This window comes from Eptesicus fuscus, chromosome 2 (genome assembly GCF_027574615.1).
Source record: "Eptesicus fuscus isolate TK198812 chromosome 2, DD_ASM_mEF_20220401, whole genome shotgun sequence".
NCBI classification, from domain to species: domain Eukaryota; kingdom Metazoa; phylum Chordata; class Mammalia; order Chiroptera; family Vespertilionidae; genus Eptesicus; species Eptesicus fuscus.
In genome coordinates, this window is record NC_072474.1 from 40,250,901 (window position 1) to 40,275,041 (window position 24,141).

The 24,141-nt window shown below is 40.3% G+C and overlaps 1 pseudogene; it reads right to left on the minus strand.

The window, feature by feature from the left end:
* Positions 1 to 10,815: 10,815 nt before the first annotated feature.
* Positions 10,816 to 12,518, minus strand: LOC103293919 (propionyl-CoA carboxylase beta chain, mitochondrial-like; annotated as a pseudogene).
* Between the last annotated feature and the right edge of the window lie 11,623 nt (positions 12,519 to 24,141).

Sequence of the window (24,141 nt, forward strand, 5' to 3'; positions counted from 1 at the left end):
GTTCGATTCCAGTCAAGGGCATGTACTTTGGTTGCGGGCACATCCCAGTGGGAGTTGTGCAGGAGGCAGCTGATCAATGTTTCTCTCCCATCGATGTTTCTGGCTCTCTATCTCTCTCCCTTCCTCTCTATAAAAAAAATCAATAAAATATAAAAAAATAAATTAAAAATAAATAAATAAATAAAACCTTGGAAATATCTAATGTTGTGACTCAGAAAGCCCTTCGTTCAGACACTAGAGCTTCTAGGAAGCTTAAGGGTACTCTCCCTCAGTAATCACAGCAGAAACCTTAAGTAGAAAAGGGCATATCTCAAACAGATTTGTAGATAATAATGCACTAGACCCCAGTAGATTGACAGGTAACCCGCAAAATTGTTTGAGAATATTTGTTAGTCATTAGCAGCGTGGACTGATAGAAACAGAGATAGAACTAAAAGAAATGGGGCCTTTGGGCCTGAAAACTTCTACAGCAGAAATTAGACGGGGAAAAAAACTACACAGCTGCAAGCCTAGACTACCTGCCATGAAAAGATAAGTTGACTCAGAAGGCAGAACCAAGAGCCTTAAAGGTAAGAGCCAAGAGACTTGGAAAATCACTCCCAGGAAGAAGTAGGAATAAGTTCTAGTGAAGGCACTTTCAATATTTACCTAGCCCAGTGGTCGGCAAACTCATTAGTCAACAGAGCCAAATATCAACAGTACAACGATTGAAATTTCTTTTGAGAGCCAAATTTTTTAAACTTAAACTTCTTCTAACGCCACTTCTTCAAAACAGACTCGCCCAGGCCGTGGTATTTTGTGGAAGAGCCACACTCAAGGTGCCAAAGAGCCGCATGTGGCTCACGAGCCGCAGTTTGCCGACCATGGACCTAGCTGAATCATAGCGTTACTGTGGACCAGACTCCTGTGTTCCTCTTGTTTTCCACCATTAAGCAGGAATGTCTGTACTGGTTATTGTATTGCTACCCCACCATTGTATGTTTGGCTTAGGGTGTGGGAGGGCAGATAATCTTATCTCTTTAGTTCACAGGTCTTCAGATCTCAGAACTGTTCTGAGAAGCTGTGCTTAAGAAACCACACCCAAAATGCCTCATCCACATCTGAGCCTAGTTGAGATGCTAAGATTCTAGACTTTGAGATGATATTTTATGGGATGAGACTTGTGGTGGTTACTTAGAACCTCTCTCATTGAGAGACAGAGGATGCACTCTAGTACTAGCCTCCAACATGCCCCCAAATAACCCCTGATTCCTGGTAGTCATGTCCCTGTGTAAGTCTCCTCCCATGCTAGATAGGGCTAATCTGTGTAACAAACAGTGTATTAACAGAATGACAATGTATAGCTTCCAACTAGGACATAAAAGATATTGTGGCTTCTGCCTTGCTCTCTGTTGGATGACTCACTCTTAGGGGAGTCTGATGTCTTGTCATGCTATGAGAAAACTCAAGCAGCCTTCAGGACAGCTCACTATGATGAGGAACTGAGCCAGCATGAACCTGACAGCCATGTAAGTGAGCCATCTTGGATGCAGATTTTCCTGCCCCAGCCAGGCTTTAGGAGATGGTTAGCCCTAACTGTGATTTTAACTGTAACCTCATGAGACACACTGCACCAAAACTACCCATTTAAGCTGCTCCCAAATTCTTCAGCCACAGAAATAGTGTAAGACAACAAATATTTGTTGTTTTCAGCCACTATATATGGGGGGTAATTTTTTAATGCAGCAACAGATAACTAATACAGTGAATTACAACTTCAGTATGAGGCAATAGAATGAAATGACTACTTAAAAATGTTATGTGCTTTTTGACTGCATCATTTGAACAAAGGCTCTATATTAACTATAGTAATAATCCACTTCTAAACTTACATTAATTTAAGATATTGTATGTGGTTTGAGTCATATACTTTAAAAGACATTGAGAGCTAAAGGACTATCAGGATAGTGAAGACTTGACAAATATAACACGAAGAGTGCATGAGAACAACTGGTGATGTTCAAGCTTGAGTAGACAGGGGTGACATGGCATTTGTACATGTGTTTAAAGAGATAGCACATGAAAGATGTAATAGATATATTCTGCATATCCTGTGTTCCTTCAAGGGGGAGAAAAAGAACAAAACGCTAATAAAAGTTATTAAAATGATTTATAAGACATAAAACAAAGAAGGTAAGCATAAATCATTTTGTCCACTGGGAATCATTTCATTATTACTATAACTGTGTTGCATTCATTTCCCTTATAAGCCTTGCGCGCGCAGGCGCACCATTTCTCTCCATTAATACCAGCAGCGAATATTTTAGCAGCTGATTGCCACGTCATTGGTCTTGGACTGACTTGTTTGGTGTGCTCAACAGGAAATATTTCGCTTTCAGAGAACAAGAAAAATAGGTTTATTTGTGTTACACTTATTAATTTGTGCAGTTATTCAGTGTCTGGTAAGTTCATATTCAAGAAAAAATATTAATTTTTATTACAATGTTCTATTTTATGTCAATGATTACTCATTTATTTCAGCCCTTTGTATTCAGCATGTCTCTGTCAAAATAAACCTACGTTTCTATGAAAATTGAAGCTTTTGTTTCTTTGCGGCCCACATAAACTTAAACCTTGTTTATTTGGCCTGTGTTAGCCTTTGAGTTTGACATGATTGATCTAGGGTCCTGTATGTGCTATATGTATAAGTGCTAAGCTTTCAATCAGCTAAGCAAAGTCATGTAATTGTTGATGACAGAGTTGGAAAAAAGAGCTGACAATTCCTAACTCTTAAATTCTCAAGGTACTATTCATAATTTTGGGGTCTTTAAGAGGTATATTATTTTTTCTTAAATAATAAAAATAGCTCTAGCCAGTTTGGCTCAGTAAATAGAGCATCAGCCTGTGGACTGAAGGGTCCTGAGTTCGAGTTTGATCAAGGGCACATACCTGGGTTGCAGGCTCCTGGCCCTGGTCGGGGGCATGCAGGAGGCAACCAATTGATGTGTCTCTCTCACGTCGGTGATTCTCTTTGTCTCTCCCTCTCTCTTCTACTCTCTCTAAAAATCAATGGAAAAAAAAATCCTCGGGTGAGGATTAAAAATAAAGATAAATAGATAATAAAAATAAAACTGCCTGGAAGATGAATTGATGTCCTCATACTTAAAAATAGCTTTGGAATTATTGTTAGGAGAGTATTTGAAATTATAAAAACAATATATCTGCAATACTTTATTTATTAGAAAGTTTTGTCTAATGCAATAATATTTCTTTAAACAGAAATGTGGAAAATAAAACCATAGTCTTTTACCAATTGTCTTTGAAGTTATAAAATAATCTTTTTTAAGTTTTACCATCTATAAATGAATAATTTATGTAGAGCACATGTGAATGTTATGCAAACATTGATTTGTTTTCTATCATACTTTAAAAATGAAGATCCTGATAAGCATAATTATATTTTTTAAAATATTTTCATTTTTCAAATTATGACAGTAATCGTAATTTTACTAGAATGATATATATTAAAATGCCAACCTTAAGTCTGAAGTAAACAGTTTTTTTGATATTACACAGGCTCAGTGTTCTGAGCTCTTCCCCAAGAATGCAAAAGCCCATTCTTAAATTGTTTTCTTAGAAAAATCTTATGTTTAAGAATTTTTCTTATCATTGCTCCTCCAGTCTAAGCTTCCTAAGTTATTTTTCTATCATCATTAATTTTATTTTATATTACCAGTATAGATTAAGTAGAAAAATATATAAGGCAAAGTATTCATAAATACATCAACATTCAAAGGATACTTGCCTTCCAAAATCTTAGTTAATATGCCAAGATTTCCAGATTAGAGTTCAAAGTTCTTAAATTCTTTGCTTTCTAACGGAGGAAGAATGTCTGCTTTTTTCACATCTTACAAAATATGTTCCCAGCCTATGAGCCTTCACCAGTCCCTGGGATCCACTGGGATTAACATTTATAAACTGCAAATACACAAAAAGCCAGGGGCCAAGGCTTTGCAAATAGGCAGAAATTTGTTTTCCTTGTGGTGGTAAAATGAGGTAATCTTAAGAATCGTTAAGGAGGATGGAAAACACTCATTTTCAATGTGTATTGCAATTAAATTCAGTTTCTTTAAAAACTGAATTGGTCTGGGTTTAGAATCTGGAAAATTTCTAGGACAGTATATTTCTGATCATGACAATACCTACTTTTCACATTGGATGGCAATTTATGTGTGATAATATTAAAGATGTTAAATACTGAAATAATAATGTATTTTGTTTCCTTCTTAGAAAGGCTGAGGGCTTTTTCATTCTAAAGCCACTGTTAAACTAACTATGTTTGAAGATATAGTTTTAAGGACATTACAACATAAACCAAGTAAAAGATTGCCAGAATGTCTTTTAATACTGAGTCTAATTTTTTATTGCTATGTATTTATTTTCTATAATAGGCAGTAACCTCATATAATTTTAAAAGAAAAGAAAATTATAAATGTAGAATGAATGAATTTCTATTTTCTAAAATGTATAAATTAAATGACAGTCTCAAAATATCTCATTGTATTGGCATATAGAATATTTATGAAAATTTAATATTCTTTTAAAGTCACAATTTAAAGTGAGTTTTCACAATTTTTTACTTCAAAGAAAATTCATCTATCTTCAACGAAAGTTAGTCCTAATATATTTCAGTTGTGGTTCTTCCTTTGTGGCTCTGATATACTTAAGTTCATAGTAAAAGACTATGGTTAATTCAGTACATTATAACACTGTAGAAATATATATTATTTTAAATAGTGTAGTAGGGAAGAAGAGAGATTCAGTGTGGAATACTCCGACCATTACCAGGGATTCATAAGTCACCTATCCTCTTTCATCATTCTTAAGTGGAAACAAGATCAAAACCATTAATTCAATAGCACAAATATTCAGATTGCATTCTTTTGAGAAGTGTTTTAGGGGAAAGTGTTTGGAGAATGCAGTTTGGAGGACATCTGGCCCATTCACACACAAATAAATAGTAGTAAATACTTGACTTAGAGCTGCCAGAATTGACAATTTATATTCTAAACATGTCTAATATTTGGAAGACTCTAAAACTTTTCTTTAAATTCTGAGCTCCTATAATAGTTTCCCAATGATAAAAAAAAAATAAAAATGTCACTCTTTTAAGTAAAGGATTTGAGAAAGCATTTAAAATACATAAAGAAACATAAATGTAATTAAGTTATTAGGAAAATTTTAGTTTAAGAAGACCACTAAATTGTGAACTAAAATGGATCTTTTTTATCTTTGTATATTCAGATCCTAACAGTATCCAGCATCAGGTAGAAATTCACTAAATATGTATTGAGTGAATTATTTCATAAATAAAACTATCATTTAAAAAATATAGCATCTTTGGTATTATTAAATTTGGGATTAATTCAATGATAATAACACAGTTTGTTTTCTTTTCAAGGGCCAAATCTAAATTATTAAATACCAACATTTAACAGGTGATCAAAACGTAACCCTTTGCAACAGCATGGATGGACCTGGAGAACAGTATGCTAAGTGAAATAAGCCAGTCAGAGAAAGACAAGTATCATGTGATTTCACTTATATGTGGAATTTAATGAACAAACTGAATAGAGAAAGACTCATACATAGAGAGCAAGCAGACAGCTCTGGTAGTGGTGATGGGAGGTGGGGGAGCTCAGAGGGATTGAATAAAAAAGAAAATAAAGGAGAGAGAGAACTCATGGACATGGACAACGCTGTGGTGATTGCAGGAGTGGGGGCGGTAGAAGTAGAAGAGGGCATAGAGGGGACACATGATGATGGAAAAAATAAAATTGAAAAGACTTAATAAAATTAGGTGCAATTGTATAAATACTATTTATTAATTCCATATTAATTTTGTTTAAAATTATTTTTCTGGCTAAATCCTAAGTGTTAAATATATCAAACAGGATGCAAATCTAAATGAATTGTTGAGGGTAAGTCACCAACAACTAAAAAACAGAAATGTATAGCAGAAATATGAATAGGTCTGCACATCTGTCACTTATGTTACTAACTGGGATAAGTATCTTCATTCAATTGAATATGGAGTTTATTTGCATTTATTTCAGACACTTGGAATCTAGCTATTGTGACAGTGATTGTTGTTGAAATTTTAATGGGTTAGATGTGGTGCCAGCATTTCTTGTACTAAAAGGGCAAATGTGTGAAAGTTACAATAAAATGGAAATGCTGATAGATGTCCGGCTTGAGTATTCCTACCGTGGATATAATCTAGCTTGTGTTTTCAAGCTCTCTTTTCTTCCCAGATGCTTCAAAGAAAACCTCTAAACAAACCTTGAAATGACATTGATCCTCCCTGAGACCTCTCTCATGAATTCTGCATATTTTTACTCTCAAATTATGTAGTCTAGGACTACTAAATGTATAGAGCTAAGCAAAGTAATACTAATTTACTAAAAAGAATTGCTCCCTCTAGTGAATTCACAATATTACTTCACTTTTTGGCACTGCTGCACTGAGTAATGTAATAAATGATATAAATGATGATGACTATTAGGTTGATGATCGTGGTCTGGCCTACTTTTGTGATATTACATTGTAATGTTTTCTGTGCTTGAATACAGGGAAGTTTCATAATGATTGATTAGAGCTGCTTGCTGGATATTTTAGAACACTACATTAAAAACCTTGCTCTGAAAAAATGTATTGCTAAAACTCTTCAGATTACTTTTGAAACCCATTTGGAACCATGTTATTTTGAGGGCTATGGCCATGTTAACATTAGCAAAGTTTAGTGAGGGAGTTAAAGCAATTGTCCTAATAATTGTTATTATGGGAATAAATTTAATTGGAACCTAATTCTAGATGTGATGGCTGTCTTTGCTCTAGCTACCATATACCTCAGAAAAATTAAGACATTATCAACCTTATTCCTCTCTTCCAGTCAGAAATGTTGTGCAACCAATGATACAGATCTAAAAATATTTTAAATTCTTTGGAGTTTTATTTAAGCATTATACCTGAATATAAAGTCAAATACTGGGACAGCCGTGAAAGGCAGAGCATTATTTCTCAATTTGTTAATGCAAACCTGGTCTTAAAATAATTCATTTTAAATCACAGGAAGGAGAAATTAAAATTGAGAAGTTGCATGGGTGATTAGATTTACACACCTGATTAGATTAAATATGGCAATAATAATAATGGGACAAAACAAAACAGAATCTATCAGGAGATTCACTCTTTTTCAAAGCAGGGTTCCATTTTCTGTGAAATTTAAATGACCTGGGTAATTATTGCTATACTCAACCATTTGGCCTGAATAGGCAAAGCCTTTTTACAATGTAATCTCAGTTAACATAGCAGATGGCACCGGTTACCAATCCCATCAAGTTATCGTTTTCTCTGTCCCAGTAATATTCGGGTAACTCCACCTTCCAAGTGCTCAGCAAATATTAATTCATCATTGCAGCACTCCTAGGAGGAGGTAGAACATTTTAATAAATAAAGTATAGTCTAGATTAAATTACTTGAAAGCACCCCTGAAAGACAAGCAGAGAAACTAAAAAAAAAAAAAAACACACAAAAAAATTAAATGACTTTATTAATTATGTGAAAGAAGGTAATATTGTTTTAGGAGTCACTCTCCCTTGAAGTAATTTCAGGAGGAACTCGTGGGAGTAAGGGGCCCATCACGGTTTTAAAATGTTTTGATTCCACTCTCTTTTCTCAGGTGAAGGAACCATTAGTAGGATTTCCATGGAGACGTGACTAAGTCCAGGCAAGGCACGAGCCTGCTGGCAGGTCCCGGCCGGCCCGCCCGCCTCCCCGGTCCCTGGGTCCGCCCCGGGCACGCCGGGGGCAGCGTGGCGGGGATCCCGGGCCGGAGCCCACCCAGGTCCTCGTCGGGGTTCCGCTCCCCTGTCCCCTGTCCCCTGTCCCCTGTCCCCTGTCCCCTGTCCCAGGCTTCCTCCTTCCCCTCCGAGGCCGAGCGCGCCGTGTGCTGAGAAGCCTGGAGTCCTCCCTGGTCCTCTGGGCCTGTCTGGCTCCCGGTTGGAGGTGGATGGAGGTGGATGGAGGTGGATGGAGGTGGATGGAGGTGGATGGAGGTGGATGGAGGTGGATGGAGGTGGATGGAGGTGGATGGAGGTGGATGGAGGTGGATGGAGGTGGATGGAGGTGGATGGAGGTGGATGGGGGCGCGCTGTGACCCGAGGGACCGGCCGGCGGCTGCTGGGGGTGGGGGTGGGCAAGGCCCCGGAGGGCGGAGGCGCGACCCCTGCCGGCCGCCCTGGAAGAAGCGGAGGCCACCCTCTGGGGCCCCGGAGAACAGGGAAGGGTGTTCCACCCCGGGGAAGGCGCCTGAGGTTTGCGGTTTCCCCATCACACACGTTTCCAACTGCTGGAGCCTGGTTAAAAGTCCAGGGAGGCGAGGATCTGCGAAACTCTGCACGTCCTCTCCTAGGCAGTGACTCAGTTTGGGGAAACGTAAAAAATTCCAGCCCCTGGACGCTCACCGAGCTTTCCGATCGATCCTGTAGACGCGTGTCACGCGAGCATCGTTTGCGCCCTAGCAGTAGGGCTGTCACTGTGGGCAAACCTTACATCCCAGGAGCACGCTGGGTTTTATTCACCGTAACCTTGGTGTCTTTGTAGCAATAACTGGCGAGAAAGAACACTTTATTTCTTTACTTATTCATCTTTCATTTCTTAAGAGGAAGGAGAAAGGCAGGGGTATAAATGAAGAACATATTTATTTGGTATATTCCAGCCTTTTTCTTGCCCTGTTGGAGAAAGGGGCCCCTTTTGAAAAGATGCAATGAGATTCAGGTCAATTCACTGTTTCTTGGGTGGAGGAGATATTTCTATTTTCCTCAAAATATTTCTACTTTTGGTCACTCCTATACAGAGAGAAAGCCTAAGGGGCAGCTGGATTTCAGTTCCTCAAACCTATCTGTCTTCATTTAGGTTTTTGCCAGTTTTTTCTTTTCTTATAATAAAATACTCATGTCATCTCCATGATTCAGATAATAGCTTATTCAGTTGATAACCTATCTCTGTCCACAAAGCATTTTAGGTAGTTTTTAAAACTACACATATAAAAGAGAACACAAATAAAATATAAGCATTAAGAACACTCAAGCTGTGGTGAGATTATGCATAATGACTAAAATTGATTTGGCTCTGAGCTTCCTTGAGTTCCTTGGATGAAACGTACCCTCTGCTCAGAGCAAATACAGTCATGAGCTGTGTAATGCAGAGATATGCTCTGAGAAATGCATCATTAGGCAATTTCATCATTGTGCAAGACAACATAGAGTGCACTCACACAACGTAAATGGTATAACCTAAATTTGTGTACCTAGTGGCACACACGTAGGATATATGGTATAGCCTATTGCTCCCAGACTACAAATTGGTACAGCATGTTACTGTACTGAGTATGGTAGGCAACTATAACACGATGATAAGTAGCTAAGCAAAGAAAAGGTACAGTAAAAATATGGCATAAAAGATAAATGGTTCACCTGTATAGGGCCCTTTCCATGAACAGAACTTGCAGGACTAGAAGTTGCTCTGGGTGAGTCAGTGAGTGAGTGAGTGGTGAGTGAATGCAAAGGCCTGGGACATTACTGTACACTACTATGGACTTTATAAACACTGTACACTTAGGCTATACTAAATTAATCAAACAACATGAGATTAAATCAAACACAAGAGATAATTATGCAATAAAGAGATATGATAAATGAGATATACGAGGGGGCATATATGTGCATAACATTACATTGATGCTTTACAACAAGCTTTTATTGTTATCAGTGGAAAGAGGACACTCTAAAATAACAACAAAGAATGTAGTAGCCCTGGCCAGGTAGCTCAGTTGGTTAGAGTGTCATCCTGATATGCCAAGGTTGCAGGTTCAATCCCCGGTCAGGGCATGTGTACGAATTAACCAATGGATACATAAATAAGAGGAACAACAAATCAATGTTTCTCTCTCTCTCTCTCTCTCTCTCTCTCTCTCTCTCTCTCTCAAATCAATAAAATAATTTTTTTTAAATGTCGTAAATGAATGGTGGTTACAAGAGGGAAAAGATGGTGGGGGAGAGCAAGGTGGGTAAAGGGTGTCAAATATATGGTAATGGAAGGAAACTAGACTTTGTGTGAGGAGCACACAAATTATATCCGTGTACACCTGAAAATTATATAATTATTAGCCAGTGTTCCCCTGATAAATTTAATTTATAAAACTGAAGTATGTATTTTTAAGTATAGTATAGTAAATATATAAATTTATAACATAGTCACATTATTATCAAATATTATGTACTGCATATACTTATATGTGCTATACTTTTATATGACTGGCAGCACAGAAGGTTTGTTTACACCAGCATCACCACAAACATGTGAGTAATGTGTTGCACTATGACTGTAAGACAGTTATGGCATCATTAGGCAATAGGAAATACTCAGCTCCATTATAATCTTATGGGATTACCATCATATATGCAGTCATAATGGGGCGCATGATTATAGTAAAAAAATAAAAGGCATTTTGGTTTCTGTAAGGCCACTTTGTAAAATCCCTAACCTGCCACTAGAGGCTGCTCTTAATTCTTTTTTAAAATTGATTAGCATGTTTAATAAAGCAAATAATTTTGCAGTATGGCACAAATGAAATCTTTCTAGAATTTAATAAACTTGGCATTCCAAGTAATTACTGTCATTTAGATTCAGTGGTTTCATGATTGCAAAAAAGGAAGGGATGAGTTCAGATGGCCAGGAAGTAATCAGCTCTTGGTTTATTTTCCTTTGACGAGTTTACAATGGGATATTTGCATGCTTCCTCCAAGGATGTTGTACCTTCTTGCTGGCTAACACATCCAGGTCACAGCAAATCCAGGCACGTGTCGAGACAGGCTGAATGATGTCATCCACAAATCCTCTCACTGCTGCAGGAAGAGGACTGGCAAACTTGTTGATATATTCTGCTTGAGCATCTTCCACATTCTCATGCCCTTTGAAAGTGATCTCCATAGAACCCTTCGCTCCCGTGACTGCAATCTCTGCTGTGGGCCAGGTATAGTTGGTGTCACCACATCGGTGTTTGGAGCTCATGACAGCTTAGGCACCACCATGGGCCTTCCTGGTGGTGACTGTGACTTTGGGCACAGTTGCCTCAGCAAATGCGTAGAGAAGTTTGGCGCCATGCTGGGTGGTGCCCCTGTATTCCTGTGCTGTGCCAGGCAGAAAGCCAGGGACATCAACAAAAGTGATGAATGGAATGTCGTTTTGTTTGTTTGTTTTTCTTTTAAAAAACATTTTTTATTGATTTCAGAAAGGAAGGTAAAGAGAGCAAGATAAACATCAATGATGAGAGAGAACCATTGCATGCCCCCTCGCCCCCCGACTCACTGGGGATCGAGCCCACAACCTAGGCATGTGCCCTGACTGGGAATCAAACCATGACCTCTTGGTTCATAGGTCAATGCTCAACCACTGAGCCACACCAGCCAGGCCCGGAATGTTGAATGCATCACAGAATCGGACAAAACGAGCCCCTTTCACAGAAGAATTAATATCCAAGCACCCTGAAGCCACCTTCGGTTGGTTGCCAACAATTCCAACCGCCCTCCTATTCCTTCCTGCAAAACCATTAATGATGTTCTTGGCATAATTGGGCATGATCTCAAAAAATTCTCTCTCACCAGCAACAGAATGTATGATGTCCACCATGTTGAAGGCTGTGGTAGGTTCCACAGGGACAATTGTGTTGAGCTCAGGAACAGGCAGTCACTGGGATCATGGCACTCACGGGTGGGAACCGGGTTCTGGCTACTGAGGGGCAGGTAATGGAAGAACTTCGGAAGATTGCACAGGGTGTCCACATCCTTTTCAAAAGCTCTGTGAGCACACCTGACATGGTGGTGTGGGTCCTGGCACCACCTAGCTCCTCCTGCCTCACGTCCTCGTTGGTGACAGACGTTACAACATCAGGGCCAGTGATGAACAGGTAGGAGGTGTCCTTTGCCATGAACGTGAAGTGTGTTAGAGCTGGGGAGCAGACAGCCCCACCAGCACACGGGCCCATGATGGGAGAAATCGGAGGGGTGACTCCCAATACCATGACATTTCTCAGAAAGACGTCTGCGGAGTCGGCCAAAGACTCTACTCCCTCAGAGTCATTCAGTCCAATCCCTGGAGCCCCATGTCATGGCCTGATCCATGCTTTTGCAGAACTTTTGGACATGTGCTCCTGACAGACTGCCTCCAAAAACGGTAAAACCCTGACTGAAGACCTAAACCAATCATGTTGATCCGGCCCTGTGTAGTGACAACCTTGTCTCCAGGAAACTTACTCTCATCAGCAGCCATTCCCCAATCGGCACATCTGTGTTCCACAAACATGTCACTCTCAGCAAAACTGTCAGGGTCCAGCAAGAGACGACCTGCTCTCTGGCCGTTAGCTTTCCTCGCTGGTGCTGCGCATCGATGAGGCGCTGGCCCTCTGCGCCCGCAGCCATGGGGACTGGAGACCCGCTGGCTGCAGCCCCCCCACCCAGACCGCTCGCCCCAGCGCACAGCCTTGCTCCAGCCGCCTGCCCCCAAGCTAGTTGCCTCTGCCATATTTCTGCTCTTAATTCTTTTTTTTAAATATGTATTTATTATTTTTAAAATATATTTTCATTTATTTCAAGAGAAGAAGGGAGATGGAGAGAGAGAAACATCAATGATGAGAGAAGATCAGTCATCAGCTGCCTCCTTCACGCCCCACACCGGGGATTGAGCCCGAAAACGGGCATGTGCTCTGGCCAGGAATCTAACGGTGACCTCCTGGCTCATAGGCAGAGGCTCAACCACTGAGCCACACCAGCTGGGCTGCTCTTAAATCTTAATATGTGAAGGCTAATCTGGTGAAAGAGCTTTTTCCACCGTCAGTAAGGAGCTGGAAATTGCTTTGGAAATTGCTTTGCTTTGCTATTTACATTTTGATGTTTTTTCCCCTCCATTTCTTTATTATAAATTATTATTATTTTTGGTTTATATCAGTTCTGGTTTATGTTTTATTGCTGGTATCTAAATAGAAGATGAAGGCACACTTACTTTTGACTTATGCTTTTGTATTTCAGCACTGGATGTAAGCCTGGGGTGTTTTTCATTGTTGTTACCGAATTTCTTCCTTCCTTCCTTCCTTCCTTCCTTCCTTCCTTCCTTCCTTCCTTCCTTCCTTCATTCCTCCCTCCCTCCTTCCCTCCTCCCTTCCTTCCTTCTTTCCTTCCTTCCTTCCTTCCTTCCTTCCTTCCTTCCTTCCTTCCTTCCTTCCTTCCTTCTTCCTTTCCTCCCTCCCTCTCTTCCCTCCCTCTCTTCCTTCCTCCCTCCCTTCCTTCCTTCCTTCCTTCCTTCCTTCCTTCCTTCCTTCCTTCCTTCCTTCCTTCATCTTTTTTTTTTGCAGTTAGAAAGAAAACCTACTTTTTATTATTTGTTAAGGCACAATTTGTGACCAAAATGCAGTGTCCATCACTTTTCCTATTCATTATAGTGAACTAAATGTTTTTTTCTTTTACTCACTCTCTTTTTAATAAAACAAGGGATATTCAAAAAGGACTTTTCCAATGGCACAATATAATTATATCTCAAATAAGTAAACACTAAGTGTTAAAGAGGGGAGCTGTGCTCCACCTTGTTGAAGGTAGAGTACCTGCATCAATTGTGTGGACTTCTGCACAAGAGACTTACAGACTCACTCCCATTTGTTAATTAACTTAATCATTTATTTATTTTTTAAAATTTTATTTTATTGTTTCAAGTATTACAAATAGTAGTACATATGTCTCCTTTTTTTCCCCAATGACCTTCCCCCGGCCTCCCCTACCCCCCGGCACATGCCCTCACTATCCCCCCTCCCCAGCGTCTTGTGTCCATTGGTTATGCTTATATGCATGCATACAAGTCCTTCGGTTGATCTCTTGCCTCCCCCACAACCCTAGCCCTCCCAGCGTTCCCTCTGTAGTTTGACAATCTGTTTGATGCTTCACTGCCTCTGTATCTATTTTTGTTCATCAGTTTATAATGTTCTTTATTATCCATAAATGAGTGAGATCATGAGGTATTTTTCTTTCATTGACTGGCTTATTTCACTTAGCATAATGCTCTCCAGGTCCATCCATACTGTTGCAAATGGTAAGAATTCCTTCTTTTTTACAGTAGCATAGTATTCCATTGTGTAGATGTACCACAGTTTTCTAATCCATTCATCTGCTGATAGGCATTTAGGCTGTTTCCAAAACTTAGCTATGGTAAATTGTGCTGCTATGACCATAGGGGTGCATATATCCTTTCTGATTGGTGTTTCTGTTTTCTTGGGATATATTCCTAGAAGTGGTATTACTGGGTCAAATGGGAGTTCCATTTTTTATTTTTTGAGGAAACACCATACTGTTTTCCACAGTGGCTGCCCCAGTCTGCATTCCCATCAGCAGTGCACAAGGGTTCCTTTTTCTCTGAATCCTCACCAGCACTTGTCATTTGTTGATTTGTTGATGATAGCCATTCTGACAGGTGTGAGATGGTACCTCATTGTCATTTTGATTTGCATCTCTCGGATCATTAGTGACTTTGAGCATGTTTTCATATGTCTCTTGGCTTTCTGAATGTCTTCTTTCGAAAAGTGTCTATTTAGGTCCTTTGCCCATTTTTTTGTTTGGATTGTTTATCTTCCTTTTGTTAAGTTGTATGAGTTCCCTGTAAATGTTGGAGATTAAACCCTTATTGGAGATAACATTGGCAAATATGTTCTCCCATGCAGTGGGCTTTCTTGTTTTGTTGATGGTTTCTTTTGCTGTGCAGAAGCTTTTTATTTTGATGTAGTCCCATTTGTTTATTTTCTCTTTAGTTTCCATTGCCCTAGGAGCTGTATCAGTAAAGATATTGCTATGACAAATATCTGCTATTTTGCTGCCTATGGCTTCTTCTAATATTTTTATGGTTTCCCATCCTTATCCATTTTGAGTTTATTTTTGTGTATGGTGTAAGTTGTTGGTCTAGTTCCGTTTTTTTGCAAGTATCTGTCCAGTTTTCCCAACACCATTTACTGAAGATACTGTCTTGTCTCCATTGTATGCTCTTGCCTCCTTTGTCAAATATTAATTGAGCATACTGGCTTGTGTCGATATCTGGGTTCTCTGTTCTGTTCCACTGGTCTATATGTCTGTTCTGGTGCCAGTACCAGGCAGTTTTGAGAATAGTGGCTTTGTAGTATAGCTTGATATCTGGTATTGTGATCCTTCCAACATTGTTCTTCTTTCTCAAGATTGCTGCAGCTATTCAGGGTCTTTTTTATTCCAGATGAATTTTTGGGTAGTATGGACATTTTAATGATGTTGGTTCTACCAATTCATGAACATAGTATATTCTTCCATTTGTTCATGTCTTCTTCTATCTCTCTCTCTTTTTTTTTTTTTTTTTGAAAATCTCATCCTGAAATTTTCTGAGGATAGGTTCTTTGTCTCCTTGGTTAAGTTTATTCTTAGGTATATTAATTTTTTTTGTTGCAATGGTAAATGGGATTGCTATTTTAATTTCTCTTTCTGTGAGTTCATTATTGGTGTATATAATCATCCATTAGATCAGTGTTACTCATGGATATTTTTTAATACTTGGGTTATAATTCAGCACTTCCTCATTTATCACAGCAGTCCTGCTTTGGCCATTGGAGCTCTTTCTGTTGGCTCCTGTGTCCCTCTGACAGACCTCCATAATTGTGAGGTTTTGTTTTGTTTCTCAGCACTTCCTTACTTTCTCACACCATAAGATGCTCCAGGCTCATTTTGTATATTTACAGCCCCAGTCCTAGAATCAGTCATTTTCCCAAGGAGTCCTGGTTTAGTTTATTGGAGAATAGTTTTAGAAACCAACATATGGGTGCTAAATATGCTCAATACCTCTTGGGTGTTATTGCTTCTAGTTTTTGTCAGCTGATAGAGCAAGGAAATATATGTGTGCACATTGATCTCTCTGTATACACATATCTATAAGTACCTCTATATAAAACCATCTGTGATTATATTAAAATATACATGCATCCACACTGATGTCTCAAACTTTAATCCATCACCACAGGGATTTTTCTAGCTTCCCTCTCTTGCTTATCTCTAACCTTCCATTCCAATAGTGAAAAATCTGGCTTCTCCCACATGTGTAGCAGTGCTAGAATTGTTAACCAGAACTCTTTTGAGGAAAAACTACATGAACTAAAGTACTGTGCTTATGTATTGTTTATTCTGCCCTTAGTCTCATAGACTCCACTAATTTTCAGTGACAAAGGTCAGCTCCTTTTCCTATAGCCCATTCAGTGATGTTGTAAATTGTTTTAGTCACATTCTGTATTCTGCATCTGTTGTGTCGTAAATCAGCGAGTGAGATACAAAACACCTTAATGAGCCAAGTAATTAGGAGTCGTTTATTGTACTCAGCTCAGAGGGAGGTGTTTCTTCCAAATCTCTGAGCGAAGTCACACAGGAAGTTTCCCGTATTTATACCTTTTGAGCTTCTTTGTCTGCAGATTTTGCAAAGAGCTCTGTGTGGATTATTTGTCTATATTAGTCTATTACCTTGGATGGCTAGCTTGCAAGGTCAGACAGGTAAGTTTATCGTTTTCTATTATTCAAACTAAAAACAAAGTCATTTTATAGAATAAGAGACTGTCTTAAAGTGACAGAGTTTACAATGACAGAGTTTACAGGACAAGGGACTATCTAACAATAGCAGAGAATTTCAAACAGCAGTTTTTATACAAGATGGAGGTTACTATGCTTCAGTTCTTCTAACATCTTAAATTATTATTTTTTTCTAATTTGCACATGTTAATGTTTATCTTTGTGCTGTAAAATTCTACGGGTTTTGACAAATGTAAGAGACTGGACTTTAGATACAGAGTTTGAAGGCACCCCTATATATATGACATTTAAAGCCATGCAGGCTTGGAGCCCTAGGCATAACAGGTGGAATGAAAAACAGGAGCACAAATCCTGGGAACCATCAATATTTAATGGTCAGGTGAAGGAAGAGAAACCAGTAAAAGAGAATGAGGAACAGTAGTTGGAGATGTATGAGAGGCAGCTCTAAAGACGCCAGGGAGGAGAATGTCAAGGAAAGAGTTAAAGGTTGAGTTGTGTTCTCCCTCGCAAATTCATATACTGAAATCCTACCCCCCCTCCCATTCTTCATGATGTGACCTTATTTAGAGATAGTCTTTACAGAGATAATCAAGTTCTAGGGAGATCATTAAGGTGGGCCCTGATCTAATATGACTGGTGTCCTTATAAAAAGGGGAAATTTGGACACAGAGACACATACATGGAGAGTGCCCTGTGAATGAGGATAGCTGTCTACGTCACGGATAGAGAGCTAGACCAGATCCTTCTTCCTCAGCCCTCAGAAGGAAACAGCTTTGCAGACACCATGATTCAGCTGTCTAGCCTTCACAACTGTGAGACAATACATGCCTATTGTGTAAGCCACCCCATTTGTAATACTTTGTTGTGACAGTGTTCACACACTAATACAGAAGGAGGGTCAGTTATCTTGGTTAATGACCATTCAGTTAAGAGAAGAAATGAAAAACTGCCCATTGACTTAGTGATGAATAGATCAATGGTGTTTTAGCAAGAATGATTTCAGATGCAGAAATCATATTGTGGTGAATTGAGGAGTAAAGGCTAGGTGACCAAGTGAAGACTAATCGTAGATTTTGCTTTAAATAAAATTGGTGATGCAAGGAAGAAAGGCTGTTTGCTAAGGCTCTCATCACTTGAGATTGCCTGCATAATTGTACTTGATTCTGTTGCTATTTCTATCCACCTTGCATTAAAAAAAATCAAATTAGTATTTCAAAGTCTTTGTTTTCAGTATATTATTTCTCTATTCAAAGATTTTAGTAGTTCTTTTATGACTTTGTTAAGTTAAATTTGCTCTGTGGAGCACAGGGTGCCAGATAATGAGTTGCAGTTCAACAACAGACCAGAAGAGAAATTGAAATAGAAAACTTTGTTACTCACAGCGTTACACCACACGCTTTGAGGGGCCCAGAGGGGAGATCAAGGTAAAGGCAGAGAGAGGCAACACCTGGGGAACATGCTCTGTTAGGTTTGTTAGGATCCTGGGCTAAGGTGGAATTAGCCAATTCAAACTAAAAGGGCAGGGTTTAGGTAAGCCCCACAGGGGTCTTATCTAAGGGGTACACAAGGTGAAAGTCCTGGGAAGCAGGGGAGACTGTTGATCACAAGGCTTTGGGGAAGACATACTGGGAACTGGCATTTTCTTGTGACTCTGCAGGCTGTTGTCTAGAGTGTGCACTTGCATGAGGGAGCTAGTGTCAGACTAAGGCTCCCACAGGCCCTTCAGCCAAACCTAATGGAGGCCGAGGTAACAATATAATGGAGTAACTAACTTGGCTAAGCACTCTAGACACTTTCCTTAAGTACAGGCTAAACCCTCAGGTTAACTTTCAAGATTTCACATAATCTGGGCCCTCTTATATAAGTTCAGGTTTGCTTTTCACAATTGGGATCCTATGTTCTGACCCTGGTTCTCACTGGGGCAGGAGGAGGTGCATTTGTTTTTCACCTGGCCCTGGAGGATCAATGATTGATAGCCTTTGTTTGGATGATAATGGATTTTAAATTGATCTCAGTAACTAGGGAGATTATTTATTTTTTATCTCTCCATTTTAAAGTGGAGAAAAAAATTATCCATGCAAATATTGGAAGACAAATTAGAAGATTCCTTCCCTTCATATGTTGATATGTGATAAAATTATGGTAAGTCTCTTATCTCTCATTCCTTTTCAACTAAAGAGCTTCCCTTTCTCCTTCCTTCTTCCTTCTCTTTCTCCTACTTCTTTTCTTCCCTAATTTTTTTTCTTCCTTTCTTCTATCCAATAGTAATTGTTGACCCTTTCAATTAGCGTTGACAATTTATTTTCCATAACATTCTACCCTAGCCACATAACTTGGGGAGGGGGTGGGGGAATGTGAAGGAACACTGTATTGGGGCTCTTTTCATTGAACATAAGAGAAACTCAATTTAAACTAATTTAAATGTAGAGAAGATTTATAGATTCATGTATTTCAAAGATCTAGTGTATTTCAAAGGCAGCTAGATTCAGGGGCTCAAAAAATGTAGGCCGGACTCTGCTTCCTCTCTTAACTCTGCTTATTTCTACTTGGCTTCTCCATGTGGAGAAATCAGACCCAAGGATCTACTAGCTTAGCAACCCCAGCAGAAAGAGACCTTCTCTTCTTTAATACCCATGTGTCAGAACCCAAGAACACATTAATTTGCTCTGTTTGGATTGAGTGGTCACTAGAGCTTCCCACTGTGTTCCTGGGGAAGGGAATGGGTACTATGGTGGGATGGATGGAAGGTGGGGAAATGAAGCATTGTGACTTTTAATCCAGTCATTATCACATGGAGTCCTGATGAAGAAAAATTTAACTTAAGAACCAGCTTCATCTTTGAATGAAAATGTAAGGATCTTTTCTTTTTAAATATATATATTATTGATTTTAGAAAGAAAGGGAGAAAGAGAGAAACATTAATGATGAGAGAGAATCATTGATTAGCTGTCTCCTGCACACCCCTTACTGGGGATTGAGCCCACAACCCAGGTATGTGTCCTGACTGGGAATTGAACCATGACTTCCTGGTTCATAGGTTGAGGCTCAACCCTAGAGCCACACCAGTCGAGCTGTAAGGATCTTTTGAATTAAGAAGGCAAATTCTTGAATCTGAAAGTAAAAATAATTTTAAAGTGACAAATTTCTGCATCTTGGCAAAATGAAAATTGTAAACATCTATTGCAGAAAATATGTCTTCACATGAGCCAGCACTACCCTGCGATTTTTTTTAGTGAGGCTTCCAAGAAGAAAGACAACTCTTTAATAGCTTTATTGAGATTTAGCTCCTACATCTTAAAACTCACCCCTTTAAAGTATTGCAGTACAGTGTTGTTGCTATTTTGTATATTTATAGGGTTATGAAACCATCACCATGATCTAATATTAGAACATTTTCATCACCTCAAAAAGACAGCATTGCAGTCACCTTACACATCCCTTCCCCAAGCCCCTGGCAACCACTTACCCACTTTGTATCTCTATACATTTGCCTATTCAGGACATTTCATGTCCACCTGAGTATATTTTTCTTTTCTTTTTTAAAAATATATTTTTATTGATTTCAGAGAGAAAGGGAGAGGGAGAGAGAAATAGAAACATCAATGATGAGAGAGAATCATTGATTGGCTGTCTCCCATATGCCCCACAATGGGATTAAGCCTGAAACCTGGGAATGTGCCCTTGACCAGAATTGAACCTGGGACCCTTCAGTCTGCAGGATGACACTCTATCCACTGAGCTAAACCGGCTAGGGCACCCGAGTATATTTTTCCATTGCCTTTTAGAGAAAATGGAAGGGAGGGAGAAAGAGAGAGAAAGAGAAAGAGAGAGAGAGAGAGAGAGAGAGACAGACATTGACTGCTTGCTTCTTGCATGAGCCCTGACTGGTACTGGGATAGAAACTGCAACCCAGGTATATGCCCTTGACTGAGAATTGAACCCAAGACCCCTTGCTGCTTGGCTGATGCTCTAACTACTTAGCAGCACTGGCCAGGGCTACATTTAACATTTGAGGGAATGGGGAGGTCAACTTTGAAGGTTTATTGGTGGTGCAGTCTACTGTGCCCCTGTATTCCAACACAAAAGGGAACACACTGCTCCAGCTCCCTTTCCTTCACTGCAGGGAATAACATGTTCCAAATGCTGCCTGCCATAACTTCTTCCATATTCTAAATATTGTCAGGTCCTGAGTGAACTCTCCGAAGGTCAGTCCAGTCCTTCAGTCTGTTCCAAACAAAGGATCCAGCTTGCAGCTTTTTCTGTGCTCAGGACAATGGGCAGGAAAACAGCCCGGGGGAAATGTATATATATAAAATGTTAAGCAACTGTCTGACCGGTAGCTATGACGTGCACTGACCACCAGGGGGCAAACGCTCAACACAGGAGCTGCTGAGCTGCAGTGACTTGGCAGCGGTGGTTCTCAGGTGATGCACCCTGGAACCAGAGAGGAGGGAGCCCAATTTCAGGGTGTGTCACCCAAGAACTGCACTCTCACAATCCAGGACCCCTCAGGGGATGTTGGAGAGCCGGTTTCAGCCTGATCCCCCAGGCCAGCCCAAGGGACCCTACCTGCGGGAGGGACCCATTCACTCTGCAGATGCCCTTCGAGTCACGGTGCCCCAGGTACAGCTGGTGGGGAGGCACCACGGGAGGTTGGCTCCAAGGTGTGTCTGGCTGTCTCACCCAGTCCCACCTTGCCGGCCACCTTCTAATTAATTTCAATGTGCACGGATCCATGCACTGGGTCACTAGTAAAGCTATAAAGCACAACAAAATCTGTAGTTTCACTTGTATCCTCCAGGGGTCAGTTCAGGAAGTACACTAGATATTCCAAGCAGAAAAGGGAACATCTAGGGAATTAGTGAATTATTCAGGGAATTAGACACATATCATGGAAAGGCCTGGAGAAATAGAAGTTCCAGGGTCAGTGCCAAGCTTCTGGTTTCAAGGCTGCATATCACCACTTTTCTGACCCAGAAATCAGAAACACCTCATGTTATCCAGGAGCGAGGAGACTACTGGTGTCACGTCAGAGCACCCTGCACCACAGATGGTGGCTATGCAAGAACACAGAATTCGGAGGCTGCCAACGCATGTCTACCCCAGAGACTGCTTTCCCCTGCACTGTCCTTGAAAGTGTTCTCATATTATCCTTCTCTTCTTTCCTTCCAAATCTCACACAAGTGCATAACATTGGCAAAACATAGATCCAGCCTGGCAATACAGGAGGACAGGGACATAGGTGATAGAAATGGTGGTCCTGTGACAGTAGGCAATATTTTGCATGTCTTTAAATCTATCTAAATTGTCATCAGATCATAAATGTTTTATTTATGTAGATGACAAATATGAATATTTACGGACTCTCCAGTGGAGTATCAGGACAAAATGTTGTCAATTGCTGGAGTTAGTCACTGCCTTCCTGCATTCTCCCTGCCCCATTTGTCTCATCCTACTCCATTACTTCCCTGACTCAATTTTTCCAATTTTTCTTTCGATTGTCTTCTAAATTCACTCCTAAATCTAGGACAACCAGTACCTAAAACAAGGCTTGTAATATAACAGATACTTTATACATTTTAGTTATTTGAATGAGTACCTTATCCAGTATTCTCTTCATTATCATTCTTTTCACCAAGCTTCTTTCTCTCTCACTGGTTCTTCTGTTGTTTTTTTAAAATATATTTTTATCAATTTTAGAGAGGAAGGGAGAAGGAGAGAGGGACAGAAACAACAACGATGAAAGAAAATCATTGATTGGCTGCCTTCTGCCACCCTGTCCTGGGGATCGAGCCCGCAACCTGGGCATGTGCCCCTCACTGGAATCGAACCCAGAACCCTCAGTCCGCAGGCTGACGCTTTATCCACTGAGCCAAACCGGCTAGGGCTGGTTCTTCTGTAAAGATAACTCCAGGCAGGCCCGGTCAATGTGGCTCAGTGGCTGAGCGCTGACCCCTGAGCCAGGAGGTCACAGTTTGATTTCTGGTCAGGGCACATGCCAGGGTTGCAGGCTCAATCCCCAGTAGGAGGCATGCAGGAGGCAGCTGATCAATGATTCTCTCTCATCATTGATGTTTCTCTCTCTCCTTCTTCTTTCCTCTCTGAAATCATTAAAAATGTATTTTGAAAAAAAAAAAAAAAACAAAAAAAAACTCCAGGCAGAATTGCTCTCAGTCAGCAGCATTCTCCTTACCTGCCATGTAGCATGGCTAAATAATGCCTTGCAGCATCTAGTCACAAGTTTGAGAGTGGGCAGTGATTTTCACCTGGGGTGATTTGGCGTCCTAGATCTAGAGGACATTAAGCAATGTCTGGAGACATTTTTGGTCGGGGGAGGTGCTAGTGGCAGCTAGAGGATAGAGGTCAGGGATGTGGGAAGGCAGTCCTCCTCCATGTGCAGGCTCGCCCTCCACAACAAAGAATTAATACGCCCCAACAGTCAATAGCGAGAAACCCTTAGTTAGAGTATGGAAGAAGAAGTGGGGCCGGGAGGAAGAAATATGGATGCAGAAGGAGAGGAGTAAAGATGAGATCCAGCAGGGGTCGGCAAGCTGTTTCTGTAAAAGACCCAGAGGGTAAGTATTTCAGGCTTTGCAGACCAGAAGATTTCTACCGTGACCACTCGGCACTGCTGTTGTAGCAGGAACCTAGCCAGGGGCAGTACAGAAATGAATCCGTGTGGCTGTGTTCCGATGAACTTGGAGGACACTGACATTTGAATTTGGTATAGTTTTCACATGCTATGAACTATTATTTTCCTCTTGATTGTGTTTCAACCATTTTAAAATATAAAAACTATTTTTAGCTCGCAGGTCTTACAAAGATAAGCATGCACAGTTTGCTAACCCCTGGTAGAGGAAGGAGGAGGAGTAAGAACTGGAAATAAATCTGGTATTTATATTAGGCAGGTGAGGCTAGATGATGCTGAGGTACCAGGCAACCTCACAATTTCAGTGAGTTGCAATGACAGAGGTACGTCTCCCTCGCCATGCGTGTGCACTGTACCGGTGAAATCCTGTTCCATGCTGTTTTCATTCTGAATTCAGGCTAAACGAGCAGCCTCTCTCTGGAGCATTGCTGGATCTTGGGGCAGAAGGAAAACATAGAACATGGCAAGCCAGGTGCTGGCTCTGAACTCTCCTGCCTGACATATTTCACTCTCCCTCCTATTCCACTAGCCAGAGCACGTCCCATACCCATGCTGGCCTTCAACCAGGTCCTCGTGAGCAGAGTGATGATTTGTGAACAATAACAGTCTGACACATTGCCTCTCCTAAGTGCCTGCAGTTGCTTAGGCTTGGTTATTCCTGAACCAAGTTTATGATATTCTCCAAACCAGTGTCTGAAGTGGGGGCTGGGGGACATCATAATGGTAACAATAATAACATCTGTCAAAAGTTCAGAAACAGCTGGAGTATAACCAATGAACCACCGAAGTGGTAATTAGTAAAAATGTATTGTGCACACACCA